The sequence below is a fragment of the Schistocerca gregaria genome, chromosome 1 (assembly GCF_023897955.1).
Source record: "Schistocerca gregaria isolate iqSchGreg1 chromosome 1, iqSchGreg1.2, whole genome shotgun sequence".
Classification (NCBI taxonomy): domain Eukaryota; kingdom Metazoa; phylum Arthropoda; class Insecta; order Orthoptera; family Acrididae; genus Schistocerca; species Schistocerca gregaria.
This window is the reverse complement of record NC_064920.1, coordinates 252,082,919-252,098,444: the sequence shown is the minus strand read 5'-3', so window position 1 is coordinate 252,098,444 and position 15,526 is coordinate 252,082,919. Positions and strand designations below refer to the sequence as shown.

General features: G+C 43.1%; 1 protein-coding gene across 1 annotated transcript in view; it reads right to left on the bottom strand.

The window, feature by feature from the left end:
• LOC126339265 (nitric oxide synthase, salivary gland) overlaps positions 1-15,526 on the bottom strand; it is a 1,479,392-nt gene that overhangs the window by 1,325,648 nt on the left and 138,218 nt on the right. The gene's annotated exons all lie outside the window — the stretch shown is intronic.

The window sequence follows — 15,526 nt, the reverse complement described above, 5'->3', positions numbered from 1 at the left end:
GAGTGACTGACGCTCTTTTGTAAACAGTGTGAGTCAACACTCGTCTGGAAGGGGGGAGGAATGTACATGGTGGCAGCCAGCCAAGGAATATTTCAGGGAGCACGTTTAAAAAAAATTATTTCAAAGGCCCCAGTCAAATCTTTACAACCTTTCTCCTAGAGCAACTTCGCTGTGACTTTGAGACACAAGTTGCCTGCCTTTCAGAAACGAAGCAGTCCTGTTCAGTTAAGGCTGCTGACAAGAGATGCCTTAAGCCCTCTGCTGAAACTGCTAGAAAATTCACGCGATGGGTTCTCACCAGTAGTGTGCGTGGGATACAGATCACATGTGCGGACTCTTGAGGATTCCGCAGCGTGGAACACAACTGTCTCGCTCTTTTGTGATCCACACCTCGAGCGGAACAGATGTCTTTCATGGGAGGCAGAGCCTCCGGCTCTGAATTTCACGACCGGCCACCGACATCAATTAACATCAACCGCCTTCCGTTCCGTTGCCTACTTCAGTTAGTTGTTGGACCTTCTAGTCTGGTCTAAACCTGGCAACTTCCCCCATAGCCGCACCCTTTGTACATCGTACACTGAAATATAGTCTCTTTATTTTAGCTAATTTCCTGTTCTGTCATTTAACGGAAGCCCTGATGCCCACTTACAAGTCCTGCCCGCTCCACCTCCTGTGCAATGTCATCATAACCCGTATGTAAGAACCTTCTTCCCCCTCTCTGTCCAGGTACAGTATATCATAATTCACATGAGTGAAAGAAAAATGTACTGGAACGTAACACACAACGTGTAGAGCGAAGGTATTAAGCATTGATGATTACCACTAATGTGAAATGAATACTGTTGGCGAATTGACGATTCAGTATGCAATTCGATGTCCGTGTCCGTAATCATGCGTAAGACACCAGTTCGATTCCCCACAGTGCCAGCGATTTTTCTCGGTGAGAAGACTTCTACGGGCTGCCCTCAGCCTCGTGATTCCAGTCGTGGAGCGGTAAGTGACCGAGTAGTAGCAGACTAGAAAGTCGACAAAACGGCCGGGAGAACGATGTGCTGACCACGTGTCCGTGCATATCACATCCGCATGACGCTGGGACATAGAGGATGACACGGCGGCCGGTAGGCATCCCTTTGACCTTCAAGGCCTGGACGAAGAGCTTGTTATATACTTCGGTCCAAGATGCATACAGTTTTCACAACAAATCATTGTAAACTGGCACTATTGGCAAATGGCAATTAACACTTTACACTCGGTGTTGCAGGAAACCTGTAGTGTGTCCAGAAGCCATAGCTAGCTGTCGGCTATGCGTCCAACAGAAGACAATTTAAAACTGATTTAGCGGTAATAAAGGAGAAAATGAAAAAGTAGCTTTTCTGTTGTACAAGTAATGTAATATACTGGAAACTGTAAGCTACGTCTTTTTGAGACAAACATAATGTAAATTGAAATTGTAATCGACATGTGAGATAACACACTGAAATGTTACCTTTATGTTACACATATATTATGATAAGGAAAATTTAACGCACTGCTTACAGACGCAGAAGAGATGTATATATCAAGTACTGAAGTTGTAACCTTTGTGTTGGAGATGCATTATGTAAATGTGATTGTAACGCACTGGCTGTAGGTGTCTTATGAAAATGTAACAGTATCATACTCGTTGTTGATGTGTAAGTAATAGGTGTATTATGATAAGGACGGGAAACACTTCCGTAATAAGCCGGCCGGTGTGGCCTTGCGGTTCTAGGCGCTTCAGTCTGGAGCCGCGCGACCGCTACGGTCGCAGGTTCGAATCCTGCCTCTGGCATGGATGTGTGTGATGTCCTTAGGTTAGTTAGGTTTAAGTAATCCTAAGTCTAGAGGACTGATGACCTTCGATGTTAAGTCCAATAGTGCTCAGAGGCATTTGAACTTCCGCAATATGTTACCTTAGAGCATTCTTTGTGATATCATGCCAGTCTGATCCACATAGCAGACGGACAAGCGAAGTATTAAACTATTCCAACCTCAAAGCGCATAATAACGCACTTTATCATCACCACTGACAAGGGAAACTTCCCATCGCACCCCTCCTGCCCCCCCCCCTCCCCACTCCCATCAGCTCAGGTTTAGTGAAAAGAAAGCCCAGTGGACAAAATACGAGGGTCGGTCAAAAAGTAATGCCTCCCATTTTTTTTCTACTTAAAAAAATGAAGTTAAGTGAAAAATTTGAATTTGGCGCCATTCCTCAAACCTTCTTCTGCAATCCACTGCAGTAGTAACTTTTTGTGTCAACAGGTGGCAGCACAACAGAAGTTTGTAAGATGGCCGACATCGATGTTCGTTTGAGACAGCGTTGTGTGATTGAATTCTTGAATGCAGAAGGTGAAACGCCCATAGGCATTCATGAAAGACTGAAGAAGGTGTATGGTGTTGTGTCAGTGGATGTGAGCACTGTTAGACGATGGGTTCGTCGTTGTAAGGAAGCTGAAGGGCAAACACCGTTGACTGACGAAAAGCGGAGCGGCAGGCCGGTGAGTGCAGTGACTCCACACAACATTCAGCAAGTTGATGACATCATTCGTGGTGACCGTCGGGTGACTGCAGATGAAGTGTGTCGCATTATTTCTCTTAGTAAAGGCAGTGTGATCACGATTATTAAACAATTGGGGTACTCAAAAGTTTGTTCACGGTGGGTTCCAAGAATTTTAACCGATCAGAATAAAGAGGCAAGGAAAACAATAGCCTCCCAACACTTGCAGCGCTTCCGTTTGGAGGGAGATGAGTTTCTGAAAAAAATTGTGACCGGGGACGAAACATGGGTGCATTTTTTTGAACCCGAATCAAAGAGGCAGTCAATGGAGTGGCGTCACACAAGCTCGCCGAGGAAGAAAAAATTCAAAACTGTGCGATCGGCAGGGAAAGTTATGGCAACAGTTTTCTGGGATACAGAGGGTGTGATTCTGACTGATTTTTTGGAGCAGGGATGCACAATAAATTCTGTTCAATACGTCACAACCCTCAAAAACTTAAAGCACGTCTTCAGCGAGTTCGCCCAACAAAATCAATGGCAGATGTTCTTCTTTTGCATGACAATGCAAGACCACACACCAGTCGTCACACCTCTGACGAGATTGTCAAAATTGGATGGGAAGTTTTGCCTCATCCCCCATACAGCCCTGACCTGGCACCATCAGACTTCCATCTGTTTGGGCCACTAAAAGAAGCTCATCGTGGGATTCATTTTGAAGATGAGGAGGCCGTCAAAACATCCGTGCGTCAATGGCTTAGGAAGCAGAGCTGTGATTTTTACCGTGCTGGGATACATGCCCTTGTTCAAAGATGGACCAAAACTGTAGAGATGGGCGGAGATTACATTGAAAAATGACAAAATGATCCTCAATGTTGTGGTTTTCAACCTATGTAATTGCATTTAAATTTCTTGACAATTAAACGTAGAAAAAAAAATAGGAGGCATTACTTTTTGACTGACCCTCGTAGAAACAGTGAACGGTGTAAGTTGAACAAGTGCAACACTGAGCGGCGAAAAGAAGCGACGGCGTCGTGGTGTAGTAGTTAGGGTGCTGTACTGCAAAGAGGGCGAGCCGCGTTAAAAGCTCCATCGTGACCCTCATTGTGTTTCTCATTTAATTTTTCCACTCTGTCCGCTGTATTCAGTTTTGTATCGATGTCGAGATGTAACCTCCGTTTGCAACTGCGAGGTGTAAGGAAGGGACCTATGATTGAAATTGGCTCTGCATAACTACTCTATTAGCAGCCGAAAGGAAGTGGCTTTCGAATGGGAATCGCAAACCTTTGATGACAAGGCGACAAGTCAACCGAATCCTCCCACCGGAGACATCAGTGACAGTGCGTGTGTCATATGGCAGGACCTAATTTTTAAGCCTGGTGAATGAGGGAGATATGCCTCCTTGACCGATTTGGGTATTGGTATGAATGTGAACGTGATCTCTCCCAAGGAAAAGATGAAAACAATAGTTTGTCACATGACCTATTAAAAAAAAAAACATTTTCACAGACATATAGTTTCTCTGTGCTCTGTCAAAACATATGCTTTTGAAGTTTTTGAAGCTGCGTTCCGTTTGCCGGCCGTTGCGACCGAGTGGTTCTAGGCACTTCAGTCTGGAAATGCGCTGGTGCTACGGTCGCAGGTTCGAATCCTGCCTCGGGCATGGATGTGTGTGATGTATTTAGGTTAGGTTTACTTAGTTCTACGTTAGGGGACTGATGCCCTCAGATGTTAAGTCCCGTAGTACTTAGAGCCATTTGAACCACTTTTTTTGTGTTCCGTTTGAAAGTTTCGGCTCTTGAATTCCTTTCTTGTAACGTAATTCATATCCGTTTGTCTGTTGCTGTGAGAAATCTTTGTGGTATTTCGCCTGCTCTCACTGTTCATCACATTTACTTGCGACGGTAATGTATTCTTACTACTTTACTTCTATTCTATAACCAATGTATAGCATGACAACTGCAAACACTACAGAAAAAGAACAAACATTTCAATAATCGGACAGAAAGTTCGTAAAGTTTTTTTTATTTTTATTTTTTTAAGCAAAAATAAATTGCACTAGGGGGCTTAGAACCCGGCTGGCTCGTTTCGCAGTCCCACACCTTAGCTGACCGCTGTGACCGAGCGGTTCTAGGCGCTTCAGTCCGAAGCCGCGCTGCTGCTACGGTCTCAGGTTCGAATCCTGCCTCGGGCATGGATGTGTGTGATACCCTTATGTTATTTAGGTTTAAGTAATTCTAAGTCTAGGGGACTGATGACCTCAGATGTTAAGTCCCATAGTGCTTAGAGACATTTGAACCCACACCTTAACCATTGAACCACGACGTCATTTCCGCTACACTTCCTTCAATATTGCACTTGTTCAGCTTGGACCGTTCACTGTTTTTATCCTGCTTTTTTTCATAGTTCAGTACACCTTATTCCTGTTATCATGCTTCATCTGTATTCAGTTTTTGACTGGCTATCCACTGGGGCATCTGACCACTAAATCTGAGGCGGGTGCGATGGGGAGGTTGCTTTATGAGAACGATGTCCTGGGCCGTCAACATTCGATGTAGGAAGCTGTCGTCCGCAGCTCGTGGTCGTGCGGCAGCGTTCTCGCTTCCCGCGCCGGGTTCCCGGGTTCGATTCCCGGCGGGGTCAGGGATTTTCTCTGCCTCGTGATGACTGGGTGTTGTGTGATGTCCTTAGGTTAGTTAGGTCTAAGTAGTTCTAAGTTCTAGGGGACTGATGACGATAGATGTTAAGTCCCATAGTGCTTAGAGCCATGTTTTAGGAAGCTATCTGATTAATTGTTCAGTTTATTTCACCATGTTTCCAAGAAATTAAACTGAAGGCGGTTGGGGGTGGGGGGGTGGGAGGGGAAATATAGGTAGGGTAGGGAAGGTAGTAGAGGGAAAGGGAATGATTTCATGGTCAGATCTGATTCAGAAATGGCGTGGACCTCCTCCCGTGGTACGAAGAGTACAGTGCTCTCTCACACGGCCCCAAATCTACTTTTCATTCCCACTCGTCTTTTCCGGCTCAAGGAGTTAGCAGTGAATAAAGTCGTACTGGTATGTTTTGTTTCTACAACCATGTACCGTACGATGTTTTGTGGAGTAGAATGTTCTGAAATATTTGAAACCTGCAGTCACTGAGGCGAAAGTTCGCTCTAACATTTCCGGACGAGTCGAACCGGAGTTCCTGCTGGTGCCAATAAATAGCGAGAGTGCTGCGAAAGACAGCGGTCCACTTATGGAGGCAGTAAATAACTTATTCCGAGAGATAACCCAATCCACTGCGGGCACCGACCACCCTTACGATCGTATTAAAGTGCCGACAGCTCTGGCCACGCTCCCACCATCTCGAGACTGAGGTAAGGTGGCCATCCCAGTCCTGATATTATCACTAATTCCTCGCTACGTGCTAAAATGTGCGGCATTGCGCTGAACCCGAGGAGGTGTGATGTCCTTGATCCACATTTTGCATTTATAATGGTCTTGTTGTTCTAAAAGAAGCAAGATACATCTTTTGAAATCGTAAGTATTGTACTTCCGAAGAAAACAAGAGGGGGAAAATTGGTGCACAATCCTGGATAAAAAATTCTCACAAAAGTACGTCTTCGTAGAAACGAAGAGATGATTGGAACTTTGAAGAGAGGAGTAGTGTAATTTTAGTAAAATCAGGGGCACCTCAGGATTTCACCGTTGCAGTTAGCAATAGGAGACATATTTAGAAATTCAAAGGTGCCATAAATTACGTTTGTGCATCTGGAAAAGGCTGTTGTTTCTGTGGAACAGAATAAAACCGATGTCGAAACTTACAGGGGTGGGAGAGTAATTCATTTTCTTTATATGAAAAACGCGTAAAGAATGACAGAGGCGAAACGAAGAAAAGATGTAAGGCAGTATTGTTGACTGTCACCATTTGTGATCATCACCAGTGATATTTTTTTAAGTTTTGTACAATACGGAAAGTCATGGACAAAAAAAAAGTAAGCAGCATAATACTGGAAATTTGGAGTAAGTTCTATGGGACCAAACTGCTGAGGTCATCGGTCCCTAAGATTACACACTACTTAATCTAACGTAATCTAACATACGCTAAGGACAACACACACACCCTTACCCGAGGGAGGACTCGAACCTCCGACTGGGGGAGCCGCGTGAGTCGTGACAACTTGCCTAAGACTGCGCGGCTATCCCGCGCGGCCAGCATCACACGATTCACTAGTGACATAGGAGTGGTCACCGGAACACTGAGTTGCGTGGACTGTATGCTAGCTGCTAACTTTGGAAAAAGTTGGTTGGCTTAGTTTTAAACTTGGACAACGGACTCTTGAAGAGACGAATGATTTTTGTGAACTCTGAAGTGGTATATTTAAGGAAGAAAGATACATTAGAGACGTATTAAAGAGGCAAGAGAGTTTTTAGTAAAGAGGAACAGCTCTAAGGCTCCAGGAATCACACCGCTGGGCCAAAACATTAAGACCAGTTACTCAGTATGTTGGCCCATCTTTGGAACGGAATACAACAGCGATTCTGTGTGGAATGGGTTAGACATGTCATGGCAGTTTTCAGGAAACGTGTAGCACCAGATGTCTAGGCTCAGCTCACAGAATGACCGTAAATGAAAGACCGAATGTTTGTGGGCGTGCAGCTGGCTCCAGTTAAGACGCGTTCCCTGGTTCAAATCTGGCGGATTTGCTGACCAAGACATCAATGTGAGCCCAGTATCATGCTCCTCAAACCACTGAGGTACGATTTTAGCCTTGTGACACAGATAGTTGTCCTGCTGGAAGATGTCATCACCGTCGAGGAACTCGTCAAGCAAGATGAGATGCAGGTGGTCTGCAATAATATTCATGTAGGCCACAACCCTGATGATTCCAAGGATTACTGCCTGCAGTCGGTTTAAAACCCGAGTGAAGTGACAACCTGAGAGGGTTCCGATGAACCCAGGTTGAACGTTTGTAAATCGTAATTCCTAGCGTAATCAGACACAACTGAAAGTATATGATAGCAGAAACGAAGACGTTCCAGGAAGCACGGTTCCGAAAACGGCCCGACTGCGAATGTATGACTACCAGCCGCCACCAAGGATTTCAGTATCCAAATATTGGTTGGAATTTCAGCCCAGTTAGATGGGGACTTTATAGAATATTTTACATTTCAAATATATTTGTACTAATTAGGATCATATTTTATGTTGATAACAGTAACGGATTGTAAAGTATGTCTAAAACGACTCATTTGCGGACCCATGTTTACAAGAGATTTTTGGTTTTCTTATCATATCGTCTCAGAGGCATGAGTTGTCGTTGTTGCTTGTGGTACACACGGTATGTACAATAACAAAATTTTTATTATAATCTTTATAGATAAATAATTAATCCCGTGCGGCTCAAAGTTTATTGCACATATTTTCATTTTACTTCGTTTGAGTAATACTAAGCTAGTTTGTGTTATCACCAATAGTAGAATCAAGGTCCACCGCGTTATTTTCTGTTTCGTATCACATAAAAATTTGTTTTACATTTTTCACTTGTATATACAAAAAATTTGACCACTCTTAGCTGATTTAAACTCTTTCATGAAAAATTCCCTAGAATTTAATTACTTGCAGAGAATGAGAAATCTGTTAAGGAAAGCCTTATATTTGCCATCTGTGTTATCAGCAGTATAAACATCCTGCCACTCCTGTTCCTTCTCTATTGCGATTGATTTAGCTTTTCTGTACAGATTGTAATTACAGGTAAGTTTTGTTTAAGCACAAAAACCTTTTATAGTCAAAATTTGTGCATAATGGTCTGAAAGGCCATTCACTCTTTTACTAACAGACTGCCCATCTAGTAATGAAGAATGAATAAAGATATTGTCTATGGCTGTGCTACTATTCCACTGCACCCTGGTTGGAAAAAAGCACAGTCAGCATCAGATCATATGAATTTAGGACATCTTCCAACATCATTTTTCATGCACAATCACATAGAAAATTAAATTTCAAGTCACCACATATAACTAGTTTTTGGTGCTTCCAATAAACTCAACCAAGAACACTCTCCAGCTTGGGCAGCAATGCTCTGAAGTCATAGTTATGAAACCTATAAACAACAACAATCAGAAGTTTAATGTCAATAGATTCAATTGCCCTTACACAACATTGAAACACCTGTTCAGTGCAGAGCCTTGATACGTCGACGGACTCAAGTGGAATACTGTTTTTTACGTACATGACCGCAAGGAACTTCTTGAAAAACAGCCAGCTAATCCGTATCCTGGTAAAGGAACCCTCTGAAACGTCAAATTATTTAAGTGTCGGTCAACGTCTATAAGCAGTTCAGTAATTTATTTCTAATACCTCTTATACTTTGATGAAAATGCTATTCCTTCACTACTTGGATATCTGACCTCCTTTGAAGGTGATTCGTTTATTAGAAGGAGTTTTTTTAAGCAGGGATACCTATCAGCTGACTTCAGTCTAAAAAAAAAAGGTGCAGCTCTAACACCAACAACTACAGAAATTTCCCCTTTAGTCATACCAACACCCATTACACTCACCTTTAAGATTTCATAGTTTCCCCTTCCCATACCCATTGAGGAGCAGCCCATGCTAAGTAAAATCCTATCTATTGATAGACTCAACTGACACCACTGAAATTTGACCCATGCCCTCCGCCATCAGCGCCTTCTCCAGCCCCATGTTAACACGCCTAGCAGCAGCTTTACGATGAGGCCGATCATTACGCTGGAACAGTTGCACGAAGAGCTTGTTAGTACCACCAGTTTCAGTAGCTGTCTTTAGCAGGTCACCACCTACATCATACTCCTACATTATGCTGGTGACCGGGTACTCACTTCCCAGTCTAATAGGCTTTGCTCATGCATCTTTTGGGCGGGTTTAGTGACATCTCTGAATAGTCGAAAGGACTATGTCTTTAATAAAATATCCACAGCAACGTCTATCTTCAGCAGATCTGGGAATCAGGGTGGCGCAAAAATTATTTTGACGTGTGTATCTTTTCATCGTCAATTCCATCTTGGGGAATTCTCTCACAGTATCTTGGTAAAATCGATAACCGATGTGATAATGAACGCCTGCTTTACGAACTGATAAAACCTATTTTCTACCTTCCCCGATGGTGCCACCGTTATGTCTGTAGCTACGCCTCCTTAGTTCGTCTTTTTCATGGTTTTTCATTATCTTTACCTGAAACAAGAGAAGGAACATCATTAAAAAACCATTCGTATTACTTAGACACAAGTGATAAAGATATTTAAAAACCCACACAGACTATTGAGACAAAAACAGACCTTGAACCTAACGTAAAATGAAAGGAAATCAATTTTCGCGATTGTTACAAAATAACAGACTTCATTGAAGAAAGAATGAACAACGAACACTTACATTTGCGAAACACAGTCAACATAAAAACCACTAAAAGCGAGAAATCTCTCGTCAGGAACTAAAAACTGAATACTCCTTGCTTAGATTGTCGTGGTCATACTTGGTTTGATACACCTTAGTAGCGGAAGCTGCGAAAGGATGCCTGCGCTGTGGCACTTGCTACCTACATACGTCAGGTGGAATCCTGGTGGTGAAAATCTTTCACCTGCAGTATTTGGTCGACAACGGGAGGAGAGATGGTGACATAAGGTTCCTGAATGTAAGTCTTGGATTAAATAGCTAACCTCCTTGCACTGTCTCATGAAGTAAGGGCTTGTGACGCTCTTGATGGTTATCCAACTGTAGGATGGGGATGTACCCGTGGTCTAGGGGTAGCCACTGCCTAAATTTTGATAAATAGTCAGCATTGGGGGCCGAAGACTTCCGGCATAAGATGTCAGCCCCATTCTGCCAACGGCCTTGTCAAAGAGGGCGGAGGAGCTGATAGAGTGTCAGGGCAGTCTCTTGTCCTAGGGGTGGGAAATTGCCCCTAAAGGGGGACGAATCAGCAATTATCAACGACATGAGGTTGCAGAAGGCAATGGAAACCACTGCATTAAAGACACGTAATGTGTATCCACGGGACATGTGGCCTGTAGTTGAAGAAGTGTCATGATGATCTCTCCATTGGCAAAAGATTCCGGAATAGTCCCCCATTCGGATCTCCGGGTGGGGACTGCCAAGGGGGAGGGGGGGGGGGGTACCATGAGAAAAAGATTGAATAATCAACGAAAGGATAACGTTCTACGAGTCGGGGTGTGGAATGTCAGAAGCTTGATCGTGGTAGGGAAACTGGAAAATCTAAAAAGGGAAATGCAAAGGCTCAATCTAGATAGGGGTCAGTGAAGTGAAGTGGAAGGAAGACAAGGATTTCTGGTCAGATGCTTATCGGGTAATATCAACAGCAGCAGAAAATGGTATAACAGGTGTAGGATTCGTTATGAATAGGAAGGTAGGGCAGAGGGTGTGTTACTATGAACAGTTCAGTGACTGGGTTGTTCTAATCAGAATCGACAGCAGACCAACACCGACAACGATAGTTCAGGTATACACGCCGAAGTGGCTCTGAGCACTATGGGACTTAACTACTCTGGTCATCAGTCCCCTAGAACTTAGAACTACTTAAACCTAACTAACCTAAGGACATCACACACATCCATGCCCGAGGCAGGATTCGAACCTGCGACCGTAGCAGTCGCGCGGTTCCGGACTGCGCGCCTAGAACCGCTAGACCACCGCGGCCGGCACGCCGAAGTCGCAAGCTGAAGATGAACAGATAGAGAACGTGTATGAGGATATTGCAAGGGTAATGCAGTATGTAAAGGAGGACGAAAATCTAATAGTCATGGACAACTGGAATGCAGTTGTAGGGGAAGGAGTAGAAGAAAAGGTTACAGAAGAATATGGGCTTGGGACAAGGAATGAAAGAGGATAAAGACTAATTGAGTTCTGTAACAAGTTTCAGCTAGTAATAGCGAATACCCTGTTCAAGAATCACAAGAGGAGGAGGTATACTTGGAAAAGGCCGGGAGATACGGGAAGATTTCAATTAGATTACATCATGGTCAGACAGAGATTCCGAAATCAGATATCGGATTGTAAGGCATACCAAGGAGCAGATATAGATCACAATATAGTAGTGATGAAGAGTAGGCTGAAGTTCAAGACATTAGTCAGGAAGAATCAATGCGCAAAGAAGTGGGATACGGAAGTTCTAAAGAATGACGAGATCCGTTTGAAGTTCTCCAACTCTATAGATACAGCAATAAGGAATAGCGCAGTAAGCAGTACAGTTGAAGAGGAATGGACATCTCTAAAAAGACCATCACAGAAGTTGGGAAGGAAAACATAGGTACAAAGAAGGTAGCTGGGAAGAAACCATGGGTGACAGAAGAAATACTTCAGTTGATTGATGAAAGGAGGAAGTACAAACATGTTCCGGGAAAATCAGGAATACAGAAATACAAGTCGCTGAGGAATTAAATAAATAGGAAGTGCAGGGAAGCTAAGACGAAATGGTTGCAGGAAAAATGTGAAGACATCGAAAAAGATATGATTGTCGGAAGGACAGACTCAGCATACAGGAAAGTCAAAACAACATTTGGTGACATTAAAAGCAACGGTGGTAACATTAAGAGTGCAACGGGAATTTCACTGTTAAATGCAGAGGAGAGAGCAGATAGGTGGAAAGAAAACATTGTAAGCCTCTATGAGGGTGAAGATTTGTCTGATGTGATAGAAGAAGAAACAGGAGTCGATTTAGAAGAGATACGGGATCCAGTATTAGAATCGGAATTTAAAAGAGTTTTGGAGGACTTACGGTCAAATAAGGAAGAAGAGATAGATAACATTCCATCAGAATTTATAAAATCATTAGGGGAAGTGGCAACAAAACGACTATTCACATTGGTGTGTAGAATATATGAGTCTGGCGACATACCATCTGACTTTCGGAAAAACATCATTCCACACAATTCCGAAGACGGCAAGAGCTGATAAGTGCGAGAATTATCGCACTATCAGCTTAACAGCACATGCATCGAAGCTGCTTACAAGAATAATATACAGAAGACTGGAAAAGAAAATTGAGAATGCGCTAAATGACGATCAGTTTGGCTTTAGTAAAAGTAAAGGCACGAGAGAGGCAATTTTGACGTTACGGCTAATAATGGAAGCAAGGCTAAAGAAAAATCAAGACACGTCTATAGGATTTGTCGACCTGGAAAAAGCGTTCGACAATGTAAAATGGTGCAAGCTGTTCGAGATACTGAAAAAAGTAGGGGTAAGCTATAGGGAGAGACGGGTCATATACAATATGTACAACAACCAAGAGGGAATAATAAGAGTGGACGATCAAGAACGAAGTGCTCGTATTAAGAAGGGTGTAAGACAAGGCTGTTGCCTTTCGCCCCTACTCTTCAATCTGTACATCGAGGAAGCAATGGTGGAAATAAAAGAAAGGTTCAGGAGTGGAATTAAAATACAATGTGAAAGGATATCAATGATACGATTCGCTGATGACATTGCTATCCTGCGTGAAAGTGAAGAAGAATTAAATGGTCTGCTGAACGAAATGAACAGTCTAATGAGTACACAGTATGGTTTGAGAGTAAATCGGAGAAAGACGAAGGTAATGAGAAGTAGCAGAAATGAGAACATCGAGAAACTTAACATCAGGATAGATGGATCGAAGTCAATGAAGTTAAGGAATTCTGCTACCTAGGCAGTAAAATAACCAATGACGGACGGAGCAAGGAGGACATCCATAGCAGACACGCCATGGCAAAAAAAGGCATTTCTGGCCAAGAGAAGTCTACTAATATCAAATACCGGCCTTAATTTGAGGAAGAAATTTCTGAGGATGTACGTCTGGAGCACAGCATTGTATGGTAGGAATCATGGACTGTCGGAAAACCGGAACAGAAGAGAATCGAAGCATTTGAGATGTGGTGCTATAGACGAATGTTGAAAATTAGGTGGACTGATAAGGTAAGGAATGAGAAGGTTCAACGCAGAACCGGAGAGGAAAAGAATATGTGGAAAACACTGATATGGAGAAGGGACAGGATGATAGGACATCTGCTAAGACATGAGGGAATGACTTCCATGGTGCTAGAGGGAGCTGTAGAGGGCAAAAACTGTAGAGGAAGACAGAGATTGGAATACATTCAGCAAATAATTGAGGATGTAGGTTGCAAGTGCTACTCTGAGATGAAGAGGTTAGCACAGGAAAGGAATTCGTGGCGGACCGCATCAAACCAGTCAGTAGACTGATAGACTGATGACCAAAAACAAAAACAAAAAAACAAAAAAACAAAAAAGATGGGAATGTTAAGTTCAGCGTACTCCTTGGTGCTATTCGAGAAGAATAGCCTGTGTGCCGGCATCGTGTTTCGCCCTCTCCAACCTCTTCATCCATAACAACGTAAATTCAAAATTACACTTTACAGCAGTCATGACAGTCAAACGTAGGACACAGATACACTACGCTTAATCCCTGACTATGGTGAGTATGGAGCCACAGTGTTTTACCCAGTAACGACTACGACCTGTCCTTGTCTCTCCTATGACATGCCACCATTCCCATAGGACATTTCGGAGAAGTGTGAAATTTAACACAATAAGTCCGATTGTCAGAAACCTTACGTCATAATCAGTTCTCCACAACTTCGTACCATGACATTTTTCCCACTAGCTGCATCAGAACCGGCTAGCTCGCAACGCACCACACGCCCAATCAACCAGCGTCAAAAAGTAAAATTTATATTCAGAAAACCATGTTTTTTGTCACTTGAATTGATAATGGTAATAATAATGTGACCCAGTATTCTTCCCATTCTGCAAACAGCATTGCCAAAGAGAGCGGCCAGCGGACACAGGTTCAGGGTATCCGCCCCTAAAGGCGGAAGAGTCAGTAATGATCAACGGCATGAGGATGCTGAAGGCAAATGAAACCACTGCACTAAAGACACCTAACGTGTATACGCAGGACATGTGGTCTGTAACTGAAGAAGTGTCATGATGACCTCTCCATTGCCATAAGATTCCGGAGTAGTCCCCCATTCGAATCTCCTAGGGACTGCCAGTGAGGAGGTGACAAGTGGAAAAAGACTTAATGACCAGGGAAAGTATAGCGTTCCACGATTCGGGGCATTGATTGTCAGTCAGAAGCTTGGACGTGGTAAGGGCGCTAGAAAGTCTGAAAAGAGAAATGCAAAGACTCATTCTACATACATTAGGGGTCAGTGGAGAGAAATGGAAAGAAGGCAAGGGGTTCTGGTCTGATGAATGTAGGGTAATATCAGCAGCATCAAAAAGTGTTATAACGGGAGCAGAATTCGTTATGATTAGGAAGTTAGGGCAGAGAGTGTGTTACTGTGAACAGTTAAGTGACACGGTTGTTCTTATCAGAATCGACAACAAACTAACACCGACATCGGAACCTGAAGATAAAGAGGTAGAGAAAGTATAGGAAGATATTAAAAGGACAATACAGTATGTAAAGGGAGATGAAAAACTAATAGCCATGGGGGACTGAAATGCCGCTGCAGGAGAAGGAGTAGAAGAAAAGGTTACAGGAGATTCTGGGATTGGGAAAAGGAATGAGAGAGGAGAAAGACTTGTTAAGTTCTTTATTAACTTTCAGCTAGTAACAGAGAATACTCTATTCAAAGATCACAAGAGGAGGAGGTATACTTGGAAAAAGCCGGGTGATACGGGAATAATTCAGTTAGATTACATCATGGTCATACAGAGATTCCGAAATAAGATACTGGATTGTATCGCATAGTCAGGAGCAGATATAGACTCATATCGCAATGTAGAAGTGATTGAAGATCTGCTAGATGGCATGAACAGTCCACTGACTGCAGAATATCGAAGAAAGACGGATGTCATTGGCAGTAGCCAAAATGAGAACAGTGAGAAACTTAACATCAAGACTGACTTTCACGAAGTAGACGAAGTTAAGGAATTCTGCCACTGACGCAGCAAAATAACTAATGACGGACGCAGCAACGAGAACATCTAAAGCAGAGTAGCACTGGCAAAAAGGGCATTCCTGGCGAAGAGAAGTCTACAAGTATC